The sequence below is a fragment of the Tympanuchus pallidicinctus genome, unplaced genomic scaffold (genome assembly GCF_026119805.1).
Source record: "Tympanuchus pallidicinctus isolate F22 unplaced genomic scaffold, pur_lepc_1.0 scaffold3, whole genome shotgun sequence".
Taxonomy (NCBI): domain Eukaryota; kingdom Metazoa; phylum Chordata; class Aves; order Galliformes; family Phasianidae; genus Tympanuchus; species Tympanuchus pallidicinctus.
Window position 1 is genome coordinate 50,609,952 of NW_026294747.1, and position 19,934 is coordinate 50,629,885.

General features: G+C 44.3%; 1 long non-coding RNA gene across 1 annotated transcript in view; it reads right to left on the reverse strand.

Annotated features, from left to right (window-relative positions):
- Positions 1-4,245: 4,245 nt before the first annotated feature.
- LOC128085885 (uncharacterized) overlaps positions 4,246-19,934 on the reverse strand; it is a 98,488-nt gene continuing 82,799 nt past the window's right edge. The window contains exons 7-8 of the long non-coding RNA XR_008209142.1: positions 5,799-5,935; positions 4,246-4,413 (exon numbers count right to left, since the gene is read on the reverse strand). This is a non-coding gene — a long non-coding RNA (uncharacterized LOC128085885). The remainder of the gene's footprint in view (positions 4,414-5,798; positions 5,936-19,934) is intronic.

The window sequence follows — 19,934 nt, forward strand, 5'->3', positions numbered from 1 at the left end:
TCAGGTCTCAAAAGTCTGTTGTCAAAGTTAATGGAGCAAGAATACAAACTGCAGCATCTTAGGGCTATGGTCACTTCTCCACAGCATCCTCTTGACAGCTTTGGATCCAAAATTCTGCATTACTTGTCCAGGCTGCAGCCACACATCCAGCAGTGGCATGCAAACACCTTTGTTTCTGGCCTACAGAGCCTAAATGAAGGGGAGAGTTCTTCTTGAAGCTTACATCAAAAGACTGAATCAGTTGCACGGCTACCCAAATGAAAGAATGGAGGTGATGGGCATGGAGGGAAGAGCATGGTATTTTGCATGGCTGTGCCATATTGTGCCCATGGAGAGCAACATGGTCACTGCCTGGCCTCACAGGGAAACAACCACATGCAAAAAAACAAATGCCCTGCTGCTTGGTGAAGGTACTGAAGGATCCTTTGTCTCCTTGATAAAAGGTGCAAGAGCAAGGAAAGAAAGAAAAAGGAAAGAGGAGTTCTCTACAGGAAGGAAAAGCAGGGAAGAAGTTAAAAAAATATATATATATTCATATTGACCCCAAACTTTGTTGCCTAAGAAGCACAGAACAGATGTAAGACAAAACGTAACAGCAACACTAAAAAAGCACCTGAGTCCCAAGAATGAAAATTATGACAAAAGCAAAATTTTGTCTAATAGTTAAATCATCAATAACTCATATTTTCTGGGAGTAAAACCAACCAGAAATACACGTGCTGCTGTAGCCTGTGCTGGGAGGCAGGGACAGTGCCTCCAGCAGCAAATGCAAGTTTTTTCCCTCCCACCTCAAAATCAAGGTGACCACGTCCTGGGCTTTAAAACCCATTCAGTCCCTAGTCAGCAGCAGTAATAAAATGAGTACATAATGCCACCTTCTGGCTATAGTGGAGGACACAATAAAACGCTGGTAGGAAGACGGCGCTCCATCCCTCCTGCATGGGGGGGAATGATATATATCACTTGCTTGGGGAAGTCAAATTTCTTTTGCTGACTTAATCCCAGAGCCAAAATTAATCAGACATCCCAGCTAACAGGATCAGGAAATGCCATAAATTATGCTGCCTCCAACCTAACAACAGCATTAACAGCACGAAGAAGGTGGAGGCCTTTTTTGATTAATAGCTGTTTAAGTTGCCTAAAGGACCTATGAAACCTCCTGCTGGCTGACACAATGAACAACATTTTATATTACCCGATAGAAGGAAATGTCTTTAAAAGTGATGGATTATGCAGATGTGAGATGGAAGCTATGTGATGTGACTGCCTCAGAGCTGTGGACATGAAGGTCCCCTGCTGCCCTCAGCAGCCCCAGAGGAGACACTGTCACCTTGAGCTGAGCACCCTCAACAAAAGCCACACTGTGTAATGGGTTGGGTTGAGGTGGCTCCATACAGAGCTAGAAAGTTGATGCAAATGAAATCACATGCAACTCATGGTACATTTTCTTCATGCACTATGCAACAATCTCAGGAGCCTCCTATTCACTCCTATGGTTGCTCTCCTGAGAAGTCTTAGCACTATGAAAAACCTTTTTTTTTTTTTTTTTTTTTACATTCTTTTGCTTAGGGTGAGTCATCCTAGGGTGACTGGATTTCTGAGCATCCTCTACAATTGCACTACTGTACACCATTTTTAATTTACATGAAATGGGTAATGAGCCCTTCTCAAATGGAAGAATTTCTTCTCAGAAGGAGTGGCAGTGCCACTTACACAGCACAGGCTGCACAGAGAGGTGGCACAGTTACCAACCCCAGAGATATTCTGGAAAGCGGAAATGTGGCACTGAGGGACGTGGTTAGGGACATAGAGGTGATGGATCAATGGTTGGTCTAGATGATCTTAGAAGTCTTTTTCCAATCTTAATGATTCTATGATTCTAAGCAGGAAAAGGTGCATTTTACACTTCTCTTGCATTGGTGCTATCAAGCGTAGCATTAGTAAAGCAGCTGAAAACAAAATCCCATGACTGTTCATGTTGCCAAAACCCCACTGCCAGATGTGATCGTGGCTGAAAAGATCCTTCAGGGATTCTCATAATTTCAAATATATGCCATTCCATCCAGCCAAAAAGTTTTGTCATTGCAATTCAGCAGTGAGCATTTCTACATAGGCCCAACGTTTCCTCTGACATTACCTTTGGATAATAATTCATCCACAGTGACAGAGGAAGTTTTCCAGAGTTGAGGCAGAAATTGCCATCAGATTTGAACACCTCAAAATATTTCAGAAGGACCTCTCCTAATTAAACTTCCTATTCCTTTGACAACTCAAGGATTTCAGTTCCATTCCTAACCTCTTAGACTCACGCTCTTCGCACTGTGCTCAATGGCCACAGTTCTCAGCCACAGATTAAATTCCCTCCCTATGTAGTCCTTAATAATTACCCCTTTGAAGGGGCTCCGTAAAACCTTATTTCCTTGCTGGTCACTTCTCCAGTTCAGTGTTCTGACTCTTGATTAATAGCTGTTTAAGGCTCAGTGCCTTAACATCAGGCCTTCCAAATTACTCCCGCTGCCATGCCCACACCAGGTCATGTTGATGGACAGTCTATGTCCCAGCCACTTAAAGCCTGGCTGAGAGCATGCCCACAGGAACATACCTGGCCTGAAATGAGGTGCTCCTTTTTTCAGATCTGACTCACCTGCAATTTTCTGAGCACAAAAAAGCTTTTGAAGCTGTTTGTTCCATGGAAAAGTGACTGCTTTCCTTCTAGGCTTGAAATAGTCCCAAGCCCACCAAGCAAGCTTACCTTGTCCTCAGGCAGGCCAAGGGTGCCCATATCAGGTGCCTTATTCACTCACTCTGTCAATTAATCCAGACAGGCCAATGCTTTTACCTTTGCTAATTGATGCAACGAGTACCTAATTAAGAGACTCCCCATTGCTTTGCAATGTTGTCTGGCTATTCAGCCAGGTGGAGCCTGAGTAGGCACCCTCCTCTCAGCCTGAGCTGCTTCTCCAGCTGCCAGTCATCAAACATCACCTCTCCAACAGGGCTCAGGATGATGTGTGCTCTCCCTGTCATGCACACAAGCGGACAGAAACCTCCCTCTACTGCCTCCTGGTTTGTCTGATCCAGCAAATGAATGCTTTTGTGCCTTTGTCTACACTGACCTACTTCTCCCTCTCATCTTCTGCTGACTGTCTCTCTGGAGTGTCTGACTCACTGCAGACACAGGGATGCTGAGCCTGCCCACACACCTCTTCTCTCCTCAGTTGCTGAATTGCTGAATAAACCTTCATATTAGACATGGAGGTACTGCCCTGCCAGCTTGCCAGCAATGGTTCTTCCATATTTCTTGTGAAGGAAGGGAGGCTTAGGGTGAGGAGGATCAGGAAGACAAGTTGTTCAGGAACATTGGTGGGCTACTAGCAAGGATATCTGCACACCCCATCCATTCCTCTTTGCCTGTACAGATCCATGAGCTGGGCTAAATGATCCTTGTGTGTCCCTTTCAACTTGAGATATTCTGTGTTTCTGTGCTTCTCCAAGGTCACAGAATCACTAATGTTGGAGAAGATCACTAAGATCAGCAAGTCCAACCACCAACCCACCCCATCGTGCCCACTAAACCATGTCAATCAGTGCCACATCTCCACAGCTTTTGAACACATCCAGGTATGGTGACTCCACCGCCTCCCTGGGCAGCCTGTGCCAGTGCATCTGTACTGTTTCTGAGAATAATTTTCCCTAATATCCAACCTGAACCCCCTGGCACAACTTAAGGCCATTACCTCTCATCCTACTGTTGTTACTTAAGAACAGAGGTCAACCCCCACCTTGCTACAACCTCCTTTCAGGCAGCTCTAGAAAGTAATAAAGTTTCCCCTGAGCCTCTTCTTCTATAGACTGAACAATCCCCTCTGCTGTTCCCCATTTCACCACTCAGAACACGCTCCGGGGCCTCACTGTCTTTCTTGGAGTGAGGGGCCCCAAACTGAACGTGGTGCTCGAGGTGCAGCCTCACCAGAGCTAAGTATAAGAGAATGATTGCCTTCCTCCTACTGCTGGCAACACTACTTCTGATACAAGCCAGGATACCATTAGCATTCTTAGCCATCTAGGCACACTGCAGGCTCATGTTCAGCCAACTGTTGGTTAACATCCTCAGATCCTTTTCCTCCATGCAGCTTTCCAGTCACTCTTTCCCAAGACTGTAGCATTGCATGGGATTGTTGTGACCAAAACAAGGGACCCAGCATGTTGGTTCCTGGCCAGAAAGGTCACAACCACTCACCCTGCTGTGACATCCAAAGAACCCACTTCTCCCTTCTTTCACAGCAGATGGAGGGGTCAGCAAGCAAACAGATGCTGTCAATTTCTTGCCATGTTTGTGCTTTCTCCACATCTCAAGCATGCACTGAACTCACCAGCAGCCTTTTAGATGCCTCTGGCTGACAAGTGGAAGTGCTGGAGGAAAGAAATAATTTTTTACCACATTAGCAGCTATCTTTGATTCATGCCACACAGTTATTTTGGGAACTTAATTTCTAAGCTTAATTTCTTCTAGTTGAGAAGTGTTTGTGTTGAGTCTGAGCATAGACACGTTTAACAGGAAAGCAACCAGGCGCTCTCAGACTTGATGCCAGAGTACGGGTAGACGCACAAAGAAAGCAAGTGAGATGAGTTTTGATTAATTGCTGGGTATTTGCTGCCATAGCGATAGAAACATTTGCTTCAAGCTTTTCAGAGAGGAACATGAAAACGTTTGACACAGCTGCCTGGCTCTGCAGCCAAGCCTGTGTGCTGCTGGTTAACTCTCAGCCCAGCATTAGTGAATGAACAGGACAGGCAAAAACATTTTTTTTCACTTCCCAAGGCAGCAATGCTTGCTGATCGAGCAGAAAAATAAGTGAACTATAACATGGGCTAGTTTAGATAGAATCAGAAAACATACGATTTCCTGTTAGAAGCCTGGCCATCTCACAAATCCTCATTTCATGCTTTTTTTCCTAGGAATGTTCTCATAGTTTACATCCAAACAACCTAATTGGAGGCAGTGGCAGCTCTTGAGGAGGAAATGCAGGACTGCAAGGCAGATATTCTGAAAGCACTTTCACCTTGTCAGAAGTGTTTTGTTTGCATCTTATCCAGAACTGCGAGGAAACATAACCACAAATACTTCACATGGTACTTTGAATTTAATAGCTCGCATGGGCTACTGTCTGAGTTACTGCCTTTTATTTTATGACTAAATTAATATTATATACACAAGAGCACATTTAAGGTACCCAACAGGGTAAAAGAAATGATTGCTTTGTTGAAAAATATAAATTTTTATGCACAGAAGTTATTAGTAAAGCCACATTCCCCAGTCCATTAATGTGCACACATTTAAATTTTCCTTTTATTTTTTTTCTTTTGACCTTTACTTTCAGATACTGCAGTATGCTATCTTCAAGCTTTAATAAAACAGTAACTCACTCATGCTTTTTATGGCCTACTAATTTGTCTGTTGTGCCATATATTGGATTTCATAACTTTTATATGCAAATCAATAAAAACTCCTTTGATATTTCATTTAAATCATTGAATAATTAACAGATCCCAGCCCTCAAGTCAGCTAAACCACGTAGCGTGCAGCTAACATTCACAAAACTTCAAATAAAAGAGGGCGTAATTTAAGCCTTGGAAAAATCCATCGTATTTTTATAAAGATAATTAGAAAAACTGTGCTTATTAAAAGGAGGAAAAGGAGAGAAACATCTCATGACTGGTAAAACAAACAAACAGAAAAAAGCCTTGGTTGTGTGATAGTAATTGCAGATAGAAAACAAAAAGAAATGGAAACATACCAAAAGGACTCCAATGAAGTGAACATCTACTGGCTGGTACCATCCCAATAGCTGTGAAGATTATCCTGGAAACATTAAATCTGTGCAAAAAAAGTCCTCAAAGCATGCCATCATCTCTAGGTATCCTGCAACCACAGCTGTGAACAAGAAACCTTTTATTTCACTGGTTCTTGGCAAAATTCATCAACTACTTCTATTTCATTAAAAGGAAATGGTTTAGTTTCATAGAATCGTATAATCATTAAGTTGGAAAAGACTGTTAAGATCACCCAGTCTGACCATCAGCCCATCATCAGCACGCCAACTAACCCATGTCCCTCAGTGCCACATCTACTCTTTTCTTTTTCAGGATATTTTGATGATAAATGCCAGTTTTACTGAAATTTACAAACGTTTGTCTTTTCAGCAAGGTGTAAAATCAGATGAGTATCAAGAGTAAATATTGTGAATGTTGTTGTGAAATGAAAGAGCAATTCATATTATTTCAGTGGAGCAGGTCCTGGAATGAAGAACACACAGCTTATTTCTTCTCATGGGACTAAACAAGAATTCCAATGCAGGGCTTTTCTTAACTCCCCCAGTGCCCATCATGTCTGCCTTTGGGTAGCCAGGGCTGTTTTGTTATTGTGCATCGTCCCTTTACTCATTTAATTTAAGGCCAAAGCACTTGAAGATCTGAGCATTCTTCCAGAAACAGAACTGATGTCTTCTATCAAGTCTCAAGCTCTCAAGATCTGGTGGCAAAGAGGTCACAAGGACAATTTAAGTTTGATTTAGTTTCTTCACTGCTCTTTACAAGCAAAATTAGAAGCCTGGAAAACTGGCTTCTTTATACATTTTTGGACTTCATTGGTTGGAAATACCAAATTAAAAGCATAGAGAAAAACTTCCTGATCATGTCAGAGCTGTGGGACCAAGCCACTGAAGGTGGGATTTGATTACCAAGACATCCCAAGTGGTACAGAGCACCTACTGCCATACCAGTGCATGAATACACTGCACTCCCAATGATTCTTCCAGCCAGGGTTTTACCTAAAACCCCAAGTCTTTGAGTCCTATGGTAAAATCAGACTGAAATTTCATTTTCCTTGTTTATGAAGGAAAGGAGAACACAAAAGTTGGCAAAGCAGTGGCTCATTATTTTGATTCTTGTTAGGAATCACACAGTAAAGGGAAATCCTTCATCTCACAGTCTGAAGGATGCGGGCCTTGGTTTTGTAACACTTCAACTTAGTTGGCCTGGCTTCGTAGCCATCTGTCAGGATGTTACCATCTCATTATATCAGAATGTATTCCCATTACTGCCTATTTAAATGTCTTTACCATTCAGCCTGGTGCTGGACTATGCAGAAGAGACCAAAAATCAATTCAAGATTACTGTGTAGTCATTAAAATGCGGAAAGCTTTTAGATCTTTCACACTAGCATTGGCACTGTCTCCTGATATTTACCTCCTGTAGATGCAGAGGAAAGAGTTTATTGAAAAGAAATTAAAGACTGACTTTATATTTGTGTTTGTTTAACTAATGAATTTTTGTTTAATAGAGATCTGCAATACCATGTTAAAAAGGGGAGCACCAGACTGAAATAATGGTTTGGATCATGAAAGGATGAATGGCAATACCATAGTGTTTTCTCTTTGTGTATGCCAACTGCTGACAGAGAGTAATTCTTCATAAAATTGGTAGCTTATTCAAGAGATGCTGATTTAGTTCTCTGTCCTTCCTGATTATTGGCCATAATATCAGGAGGAGCAAAAATAGAGCAGACCCATCCAACGTTGGTCTGCCACTTCGTGGTGAGGTCAAAGTCAAGGAAAAAAGAAACTAACCTAACTAGGGCTGTTCCATACATTACTGACTGCTCATATTGCCTAAAGAAAGCTGGCACACGGGGCTGATCATTAAGCATATGCTTTCAAGGTCAAGGGTGCACTCTAAAAGCTGGCTGGTTTTACACGGGCATTAGAAGAGTGCTCAACTACTCTCCTCATTACGTTAAAATAATTTTATGTTAATTCTTTAAATGTCAGTTATTCAGATGTTTTCATGCTGCACTTCTAGTTTCAAAGTTAATTCTTTTGAATTGCCATATAAGCCATTTAACAAGGCTCTATGCAAAAGGTCTCATTTTTTAAAAAATATTGATTTTCCTTTATATCTTTTCATCAAGGAATAAGCCAGAGCTTGTGTTCAGAGTCCAATTGCTTATTTTGTCTTTATTACTTCTGGTACATTTTCAATGTTTTACATTTAAATCTGTGCAGTTCGCTTTATTGTACTTGTAACCATCTTAATTTATTTTCCATCTCTATTTTTTCTTTCCAGTTAAAATGAATACACTCAAAGACCATCCAGTGTTTGTGAACAAAAGAGCACACATCAGGAGATTTGATTTGGGATATATTTGGGCTTTTGCATAAAGGCCCAGGCCGCATAGTGGCCTTTTCAGATCTTACAGATATCTTACCTTCGAATTTTAAGTGAAGCCCAGCTGATTTTAATCAACTCATGCCTTTCTATGCTCCATCAGTCTCAAAATGGGTAGGAAAATTGCTTGTTGTCCTAAACCATTAGTGTCCTTGTAATTGAATGGGACCCAATGTAAGTGTACTGCAATAAAAATTTAATCTGTCCCCAAATTCCATTAAAGACTATTGACAGGTTACACACACTTCCCTGAGCCCAGGGACTCACCTAGTGGACATTAGGAAAAATTTCTTCAGAAAGAGTGGTAATGCAGTGGCACAGGCTGCCCAGGAAGGTGGGGAACTCACCCCAACTGGAGGTGTTCAAGAACCATGGAGATGGAGCACCAAGTGATGTGGTCAGTAGTGTGGCGGTGTTGGGTCAGAGGTTGGTCTAGATGATCTTAGAAGCCTTTTCCAGCCATAATGATTCTATGATTCTATGACAGCAACAAAGCTTGGCTGTATCATGAACGTAAGGATGCAAGATATCAGTTTAAAATGGCTCAGGGCACCTGGCAAAAAGTGTGATTGCAGGTGAGTCGTCAGGCTGCCAAAAGGGATAGAAATACTGACTTACCACCTCAAGTCAGATAACCAGCTGATGTAAAAGAGCACCAGTCCAGCAGCTGCTAGAGCTTGGCTAACTAGTTGGAGTGCCATTCTCTTTACTGGACAAAATCAACCACAAAGCACAACTAGGAGTATGACAATGCTGTGGTTACGCTGAGGGCCCTTTTAAAATTTTTTATTGTTGCCTCACGGGAGGAAAAACAGAAATGAATTCATCCTCCCTTTGAGTAAATGCAATGAAAGCAAAAATCAAGATTAACTCAGGTTGTCTCCTGCTCTGAAACTGGATTCTTGTCACTGCTAGACCAGAGTTCCAAACAAATCAAATTCTCCAAAGAAACAATGATGACTTCAATATATATGTTTAGAAAATGCAAGGGCTTTTGCTTTGCTATTAAAGTTTAATTAGTAATTAATATTTATGCAGCTATTGGTTTGAATTCTTCAAGTTACATAAATAAATATTAACTTGTGCATGATTTAAAAAAACAGCCTTGCCTCTGAAATTTATTTGTGCGACTCTCTATTACTTATTCATTAATTCATGCATAATTCCAGCTCCTCTTCATTCCAGATGGAGTGGGAGGGAGGGGGTCACTCCCTTGGGACCAACGTGCACGGTTTTAATTCTCAATTTAGTCTTCATCACTACAAATTAAACATTTAAAAATTCTAAACAGTGTGTTTAGCAATGCTGTCGTTCTAATCCATCAGTTCTTTAGGTATGCAACAGGACGGGCTGCGGAGCAACACGCAGCACCTGAGCAGAAAGGCCATAGCATGAATCTGTGCATCCCAGCTCACTGAGGTCAGTGAGTCCTTCACCTTCCCTGTATACTGGTTAGAGAAAAGAGCACGGGCTGAGACTGCAGCAAGCCTCTGAGATACAAGCTACAGAAATGGGAAACGGGCACCTTTAAGGAGGCTATTTAGTTATTAACTCCTAGGAAAACTTCCCAGAGCTTCTAGCGTCTCTTGCTAGGCACATGTTGATAAACAGTGCTTGATACATTTTGCCAGCTCCCTTTTTTATAGAATTGTTTGAGTTGGAAAGGAGCCTTAAAGGCCATCCAGTCCAACCCTCCTGCAGTGAACAAGGACACCTACAACTCATTCAGGTGCTCAGAGCCCCGTCCAGCCTGACCTTGGCTATCTCCAGGGATGGGACAACCTCCACCTCCCTGGGCAACCTGTGCCTCAAACCCTTATCAAAAGAAAGTTTTTTGCTATTGGGATGGCTAAGGGAAAGTATGTGCAGTCATTTCCTGCTATCCAAGCAGCTGCATTATGAACAACGGCCTATATGACCTGAATACTCCTACAATTAGTAGTTTAATAACTTTTATAACTTTTTAAGAAACAGAGATTCTTCCACTTCCAACTACGTCTAATAGTCATGCAGCACCATGCTGGACAGGAGAGATGGGGTACTCTAGGTACACTCGTAAGGTTTTTGAGGTGGATTCTGCAGATCATCTGAAGCGATTATTCAAATCCACAATGAGGCATTCAAACAGCCTGCAGAGAACAGGCAGCTAAAATAAGAGCTCATCTCTGCCCCTGTTCCTAGGGGAATGTAAATAGATTGAGGTGCTGCCTCACACCCACAGCAGTGCCCGAGGCATTGACAGCCTGTTTTTCCTTTTTAACCTAGAAGGAGAAGACTCCCTAAAATATCAGCAAGCCATCCACATTTTCCTGTGGCTATGTGCCTTTTTTCCCTGCAGCTGGAGAGGATTGATGTCTCCAGGCCTGGGAGTTTGGCCAGAGGAGTGCTGGCATTACTGCATGTGAGGAGCACAGAGCTGTTAATGCTGAGGCTGCTGCTGGGCACAGCCAGCTCCTCTCTGTGCTGCTGCGTGGATCCAGACACAGCTCTGTTCTCTGATTTTCCATTCCATTTCACCAAGGCAGTGATGTCTGGAAACACTTGTTAGCAGAACAATTTCTGTCTCACACTATCTGAATTCTGCTGATAAGATTAAGCTGCAGTCCACAATCTCATTTCTGTATATTTCACAGCTACCAGGCATCGTGTAGAAAGCAGCATTGATGCTATATGGATTCCCTCTATTACAACTGTGTTGCCAATAAAAATGCAAAAGTGCCTCAAAACAATGCAATTTGAGGAGGCATCAAAGAAATTCCATCTAGGTCTGTAAAAGAGTTTATATATTACAGAGGGGGAGATAGAAAAGCTGGAGCATTACTGAGCCATTTAGAGTAAGATACCCCATTACTGCAAAGAGCCCACATCTATCTGGGTTTTCATGTGGGCTGACAGCAATTCTAGTTTCTTTCCACTTGATACAGTGGCGTGCTCCAGAGACAGAGGGTGAATGAGGCAACATGCAACAGTACACATCAGCTGGCTGGAGTTCTGGAAGGGCTGGAAAACTCTTTCTAGGAAGTGGGGGAGTGTGGGAGGAGCACCACAGCACCTCTTCTGTTCTTCAGTCAAAAGCCAAACCATCAGTGCTGCTCTTTTGCTGTGCTGGGATCTTACAATAGTTGCTACTGGCATCTTGCTCTTCAGTTTTGGAGAGAGGAAAAGGGAGACTCTGCCTCCTGGGAACAGCAGGCTAGAAATCTGCATCTGAATTTGGCTTCAACTTGGCTATGTATCATGAAATTATAGAATCATTACGGATGGAAATGATTACTGTATCATCCAGTCCAAACATCAATCACCATGCACACTGACCACACTCCTCAATGCCACATCTCCACGATTCTTGAATACCCTAGGGGACAGTGGTTCCCCCACCTCCCTGGGCAGTCTGTGCCAATGCATCACTACTCATTCTGAGAAGAAATTTTTTCTAACATCCAACCTGAATTTTCCCTGGTGCAACTTAAGGCCACTGCTGGCTATGAAGTGAATTGCTTCAGTGAATTTTGATACATGACATTGTAAATACAGTATTTCTCCACCTTTTAAGATTTCCAGCTAGATTCTGCCACTAGAAATCACCCCAAAGTATGCCACATGTGAAAAAGCACATACATCTCCCTTAGCCTTCCCATCTCATCCAGATGATGCGTCAGGTGTCACCCAGCAGCTGATTCTCTTCCTTAACATTATGCTTGACAGCAGACAGCAATCACTCTTAGGGCAAGATGTGCTACCCTAGAAATGCATCCTTCAATGTTTATGCACGGCGTTGGGATGCAGCCCGGAGCGGAGCGGCCCCGTACCCGCAGAGCGCTGGGCTGGGGCTCCCTCTGCCGGCCCAGGAGAGGCTCGGAGAGGCTCTTCTGGTAAGATGTAGGATCACAGAATCGCAGAACATCCCTAGTTGGAAAGGACCCGCAAGGATCATCGAGTCCAACCCCTGGCTCCACACAGAACCAGCCGAAACCCAAATCCTATGTCTGAGAGCAGTGCTCCAATGCTCCCTGTGCTCTGGCAGCTTGAGGCCGTTGCTCACCACCCTGGGCAGCCTGTGCCATGCTCACCACCCTCTGGGGCAGAGCGTTTTCCTGATATCCAACCTGATATCAAGCCAGGTTGGATGTCAAGCCAGGGCGGGGAACGTGAGGATTTCTCCACACACAACTCACAGGGGATGGTCGTGGCGGGGGTGAATGTCCAAATGCCTTCCCAAGGACTAGAAATTCAGAGAAATAAATAAGTACACATTGGATTATTTTCCAGAAAGTAGACAGAAAGAGAGATGGAGGGGTCAACAAGTGGCTTGTCATACAGACCCGCAGTGTCCGCATGTCATCCACTTTGCTGGGCTTCTTTGTATGTGCCAGCACGCCGTGCAGTACTGTGCCAGCTCAGCAGCATCTGGGGATGTGGAAAACTGTGCTGTGTGCCAGCTCAGCAGTGCCTGCAGTCACGGATCTGCTCTGTGCTGCTGCACATCTGTACAGCACACACACAGCGTCTTTCCATGCTGGCAACATGCCCCACACTGAGCCCTTGTCAACAGATCCTGGGGCCTAAACACAGGATGACACCGCTTGTGACCTGTTTCCTCCCTGAGGAGCAAATCCAGACACTTTCCATTCATGCTGCAAACTGTAAACCCCAGGGAAAGAAAAGCTGATCAGCTGAGCAGAGCCTAATACTCTCACCTTAGGAAAGGACAAAAGGCAAAAATCTGCTGCATGCACAAAGTTCGCAGAGTTGCAGAGACTTTCCTTCAGAGAGGCAGCTCTGGGCAAGGTCACTTGGTGGAATGTGAATAAAACTTCTCGGATCACTCTGAAAGCACAGGGATGCTTCTCAAAGCCCACTTCACAGTGCATTTCCCTGCGTGGCACTAATTACAAAGGGTTTGGAAATGGAATCAAATCTCAAAAAAAAATCTTAAATAGATTATTATTTTTTGTCATCTGGTGTCTCAGAGTGCTCTTCTGCTTTTTCTCTGTCCCTGCCCTCAGCGTTCCTGGAGGCAAAGGAAGAGCTGATATCTCCGTGTGCTCTGCAGGGAACTGGGGGACAGAGAACATAAGGACGGGCATTCAAAAGTGACTGGCAGCTCTACCCTACATTTAGGATATACTGCTTGAGAGAGTCCTACATGTAGAGGTGAGTCTGATAGCCTTGGCTTAAATCCAGTTTAATTGCCCCAAGCAAAACAATCAAACTCGACGGTGCTTTAAAAAAGTAAAAAATCACTGCTTTCTGTGGCAGTGTGAAGCTGAATGGCTTGCCCCAGGTTGTACAGGAGTGGGGCCAAGCAAACTAAACCACCTCCTGAATTGCTGAGTGACATCTAAATAGCCTAAATCCCCACCCCTCAGCTCCTGAGTCCTGCATGGTTTCAAGTGTGAGGGGGCAGGTGGCTGCCATCAGGGTGGTGACTGCCTCTTAAATGTGCATCTCAAAAATGGAGCTCTGCTGAGAGCTGAGGGAAATACAGTGAGCTTTAAAGCTGCCGTCTTCTTTCCCTTCATGCATCCTCATCCAACATCAGCATCCAGGCTACATCCTGCCCATCACTGGCTGATGTTACCTACTATCATAATGCCTTTGCTGTGTCATCCAGAGTTGACCTTGAGAAAAAGACTTAATATATATTCATAACTCTATTTAATGTCATCATTAGCTCTCATGTATACCTAATTTCTCATTGTAATTATGTCAAAGTGAGAAGCCTGCAATTCCTTTGCCAATGTACTGTTGATGTGGTACTACAACATCGGCATAGTGGTCCCCAATCTGCTCTTTTACTTTCCTTACTCCCAGACCTAGAGTAGCTGCTGTTCCACTAATTGCTCTCATTAACCCTCAGATATAGTAATAAAGCTGCACTTGAAGACAAATAGTTCATAAAAGCATCTTTATTAAAAAACTAGAAAGGTGTTGAGGCATTGATAGCATCATAAATCATAGAGTCAGTTCAAGTTGGAAGGGACCTTCAAGGGCCATTCAGTCCAACTTCCCTGCAACAACCAGGGACACCCACAGCTCCATCAAGTGCTCAGAGCCTCATCCAGCCCCACCTTGACTGTTTGTAGGGACGGGGCATCCTCCACATCTCTGGGCAGCCTGTGACAATGCCTCCTCACCCTTCGGCAGAGCCAAGCCCAAGTCTCATCACACTATAACACAGCCTCCCATCACATCCAAGAGTGCATCTGGGGCTGTGTTTGGCTCTAGCTCACCCACAGCCCTGACCTCCTCATCTCAGAAGCACTGCAACAACTCACAAGATGTCATATGATGGATACATGCTCATCTCTAACCCCGTGCAATTCCCTGCAGGCCATCAGTAAGGAGACAAGCGCCAGGTGTTCTGGCCTCTTCTCCCAGGTAACAGTGATAGGACGAGAGATAATGGCTTTAAGTTACACCAGGAGAGGTTCAGGATATCAGGTCGGATATTAGGAAAAATTGCTTCTCAGAAAGAGTGGCAATGCAGTGGCACAGACTGCATGGGGAGGTGATGGAGTGACAGTCCATGGAAGTGTTAAAGAAATGTGGAAATGTGGCACTGAAGGATATGGTTAGCGGGCAGATGGGGGTGGATTGGGCTTGGACTGCTGATCTTTGTGGTCTTTTCCAACCTTAATGGTTGTAAACAGGCACAGAACTGGTTCACTAAGCAGGCCTGGCAAAGCCAGGAAACACATGGAAAAATAGCAGCAGAAGCTATTTACAAGGAAATGCAGGGGAGTACAAAGGACAAAGAAGAGGAGGAAAATCTGGTGCAAAAGGATGTACTGAATACTTTACTTACAAGCTGTGAAGGGCAGGCAGGTTATATCAGCAAATGCCACACAAGGTCACTAACAACAGTTACTGCAAGAGAACTCATTATGTCAAAACTTCAGGAGGGAGAACAACAAATGTACTACTGACTTCAAAGATGAGAAACAGCCTTGGAAGCTCAGGTCAGCACCAAACACAGAGAGGTGGTACAGATTGGGAAGACAATAGAAGATAAATAGGCAAAAGAACTGGTGCAAGCAAATACCTTCTGACTACTTGATGTCTTAGGAGCCAGTATCATGAGTGCAACATGACAAATAGAAAAAGATCCTTGTAGCAGGATCTGCAGCCACAGTGCAGTTATCAGGATGGCTGACAAGCTGTGTGTTGAACAGATCCCAGCAAACTGTTTAAGAGTGCTGTGTACAACTCCACCCAAATGCCTGCCATCAAAGAGATGCTACCAGACTTGGCAAAAGCAAAAAAGACATCCCCAGTGTTTGATGCCAGTGATGGGGACTGCTGTGAGCTCTGTGGCAAGGAGAACAGCCACTTTGCTGTGTTCTGAGCACTGGCATCGACATACAGATGGCTGAGACTGTCATTTGGGATCACAAGGAGCGATGCCACCAGCCAGACGCATTAACAAGACTCTCAGGGATCTGTGTCAGTGCTGATGACATTTAGGGGTAGAGATGAGCAGGCAGCATGCTGGAAGCTGTGACAGTTAAAGAATGCAACTGACTTCATCAGCCAAGAAAACAAGGAAGCAATTGCACTTATTTGGTAACACCAAACTGAATCTGTGCATCGCTGCACTCTGATGGGGCTTTCTGAGGGCAGCCTGGGAGAATTTCAACCCAGAGCGAAACTGCTCAAGGAGAAAGAGAACACTGAAGCCCATTGACTAGCCATTGCAGAGTGCTCCAGAACACCGCCAGCACATGCTCCTATACACCAGCACATGGAGTAATGACTTGTTCAGATCAGCCTTCCAAGTCATTCCTGTTGAACTCATGTCTGACTCATCCCATAACAAGCATCCACAACAGAAGTGCTGGTGACAGACCTTTTGGCAGCGTTTAGCATGCTCATCCCCACACTTAAGAGCCAGCAGTCCTGGTGAAGGCAGTGTAGTTTCATCTTTAGACTGCTGCAATATGGTCCAGCCTTGCCATCAGCAGTCCTCCTGTCCTGTCCATGTGGTCCCTGAGGGAAGGATTGCCCCCTCTCATCCATGCGTCACTTTCTGTCCGGACCACTGATGCTCAGGACTAGTGGTGGTTGGGATAAATGATGCTCAGTACAATTGATGCTCAGTACCAGTGGTGATCAGGACTAATGATGCTCAGGACCATTGATGTTCAGGCCTTCATCAGCACCCAGGGAAGTTCTAATCAATGGAGAGCCATCCCCAGCAGCATGATGCTAGAGACTTCTATGCACCACATGGGCCAGGAGGCACCCCAGTGTTAGAACTTGGACCTTCAGCTGGGAGAGGTGCATGTAGCAACAATGTTGAAATAGTTGAAGGGGATCTTTTTCCAGGACAGCTCTCCACAGAAGCATGGGTAGTGTTTGCTGCAGCCATTCCCTGAAGACAGGAAGACAGCACACCTGAAGACAGGAAGATAGCACACCTTCAAAGATGGAAGGTAAAGACTTCCATGCTTTGTCAGTTGCATATTCCAATACTCACAGCGTCATCTGCTGTTTTTTTTCCAGTCTTGTACATTAAAAAAAAAAAAAAAAAAAAAAAAAAGGTTGTGCATGGCATGCAGCTATTCAAAGCAGCCTGAAGGGGCTCCCAGCCCGGCGTGGAACCATGTTGTCCTGCAGTGCCTTTGGCACCGGCTCTAGCAGGCAAAGGGAGTTTGTGCAACATTAGCACTTGGTGGCAGAGGATGCTGTGAACAAACCCTGGCTGAGGCCCTGCTAAAGCAGGGATGCTCCTCAGCTGCATCAGCACCAGCGTGAAGTTGTGCCTTTGTAATAGCTTTCCATTCAATTTGTTTATTCAGAGCGTTGATCTCATTATTCTAAAATAAATTTTGTTTCTTTGGGAGGGGAAAAAACAAATCAGGAAGGGCTGTTTAATGTCAGGAGTTGGATTCTGATCCAAGCTGTGCATGTCTCATTGCATCAGCCTCAGCCCAGAAGCTTCTGCTCTGCTCCCACGTACTGGAGGCAGTAATCTGCCCCCCATTGCAGCTGCCATATGCACTCTGTGCTGGTGCTATAACGTGATTGGAAACCCAGCAAGCCTGCTTTCTTGCGATGCTGCAGCTGAGCTGAAATCACAGGTGGCCACCGCAAAACAAACTCTGAAACAGCACTGTCATATTTTTAGCTGCAGTGAGTGCTGACAAACAGTGCAGAAAGGACTGATCTGAAAGCTGAGAGTTAGGGTGGCTCCTCTCGGTTGAGGCTTGGACAGGGACACTGTCCCATCACTGCTGATACGACACTGATAACAGATATATAGTTGTAAAAGACAGATAAAATGCAGCCATGGATCTGCCTTTCGCAGTATTCTGGAAAGCAGGTTCCACACAGATAAAAGAACCTTTTGTAAGTTAAAAGGAAAGAGGAAATTAAAGGCAGCACTTCAATACAACTCTGTTTCCCTTAGCAAAAAGGAATATGCTTTGCTGGAAGTTTTCAGGCAGCCCCTGTACTTTGTTCAAGGAAGTAGCAAATAGCATACACACAGGAAATACTTACTAATTTAAATTATTTCATTTCTTTCCTTGTCCTTCTATATTCTCCAAAGGAGGATGTGCTTGTAATAGACTCCAAAGGCCACAGACATGCCCTATCTGTGAAACAGTGGGAGCCAGGCTTCCTGTCTGTTAGCAGCAGCTCTTTGGACAACCAAACCTCTGTCTTAAGCAGCAACATCTCTGCATCTTATCCTCAATGGGAACCACGCTGGCTCTGCTCTTGCTAATGCAGCCTTCAGGTACTGACCAGCACTCCCACTTCAGTACCACCTGACAACTCCCCGAGTCTGCTCCATTCCACTGGCCAAACCATTAGAGAAGATGTTCATCAGCACCAGTTCCAGTAACAAGTCCTGCGGAATGATCAGTTGCTGGCTGGGCTTTTCCTTGCCCATCCCAGCTCTTTGCATCATCTATTAGGTGATGTCTACAACAGCTATGACATTTGCCATACTTTGTCCAGAAGAGCAGAACAGGAGCCCCTGCCCAAGGTCTCTGTCTGCCCATAGGACAGTGCTATGCTGAGGGATTAAAACCAGAGCCTGGTCCAAGGTAATTAGCTCACCCATACTTTGGGAAGATGGACGCTTCTTTGGGCAGCCCCTAACAGTCAAAATGAGCCCAGATGGTCAGCATTGTATTTGCTACATGGAAGTGGCCAGCCTATTAAGCCAGTTCTCAGGCAGATCTGAACATCTATAATTCAGTTATCATATCTTCTTTGGGAGTGGTGCAAAATGCGTCAGAAGGCAGGTCTCACATAGTTGTCTGTGCCTGTCTGCATTCACGTGCCATCAGCCAGGTCTGCTGCGTCCTCCTGGACCCCGCCAGCTGCAGGGGCTCAGCACTACCCAGCATCGTGTTCATTTGGTGTTCTGAATATTTTGTTCAGCTAAGAAAATGCTCTTTGATGGTCTCAGACATATACAGAATGGCATTTTGAGTAAACACCTGCAGCTGTCTTTTTTTTCCTGGTCTCCTTTTCCTGGTAACATTATGTTCTCTCAGGGAGGAAAAACATTATCTTGGTGCTGGGATGATTCAATTACTCAGCAGTAGGTCAGAGAAAAAAACAAACACTGAATGCTGCCTCTTACATTCTCTAAGAAAAGCCTTGTTAAAGGACAGGGGAACTGGAGTTTCAGACTACAACTTACTGGGAAGGAACACAGAATCATGGAATGACCAAGGCTGCAAAAGATCTATCAGATTATCCAGTCCAACTGTCCATCTATTATCAATATTTCCCACTAAATCATATCCCTCAGTACAACATCTAAATGTTCATTGAACGCCTCCAGGTTCACTGACTCCACCACCTCCCTGGGCAGCACATTCTGGCACCCAACAAATCTCTTAGAGAAGAAAAATTCCCTTGCATCCAACTTGAATTCTCCCCTGGTGCAACTTAAGGCCATTCCCTCTAGTCCTATTGCTAGTTACATGGGAAAAGAGGCCGACCCCCACCTTAGGACCTATGCCAATGAAGTGGATTGTACCCTTCTTTAACACCTTTCATTGAAAAAAGGAGACTGACAAACAACCTGTGGCTGTGCATTTCTCTTCTCCAGAAATAGCTGCAATAATTAGCCTTATTACCAGTCCTAACTATTTGTAACCCACCACCTGAAGGGAAATGTGAAATTCAGTTAGCACACACAAATCCCAAATTCCATGAATGACTGTGCATGCTTTTGAAGACTCTCATTCTTCCAGCTAATTTTGGATAAGGGAGAGACAGCTACAGATGTCTCCTGCAACACCCTTCCTGGAGACTGACATAAAACCTTATCGTGAGTTCCTTCAAAGGAAGACTGTGGCAGCATTTGTTACCTCAGCTTTACACTTTCCCTGGATGTTGGCACACACAAAGCATTGCAAAAGCTGGTGAGAAATTGCTTTCACAGAAACTTTCACGCCAGACGTGTCCTTGCTGTCATCACATTGTAATTGGAGAGAAGAAGCAAGGAACAAAAGTAATGCCCAGACAATTAGTCAGAGTAGAGAAAAAATGAAGGGACAACAATGCACTTGTAAGAAGCATGGCAGGTTGGATCTTGCTTGGGGCACGAGCACATAGAAGAATGTGGCCACCAAAAAGCCCTTTTGCTGAGATGTGCCAGCAAAGTGCACTGAGGGAATAGTCTGAACAGAATCCCTCCTGACTGAAGCTGCTTCAGGGAAATCTAGACTATTCTTATAAAC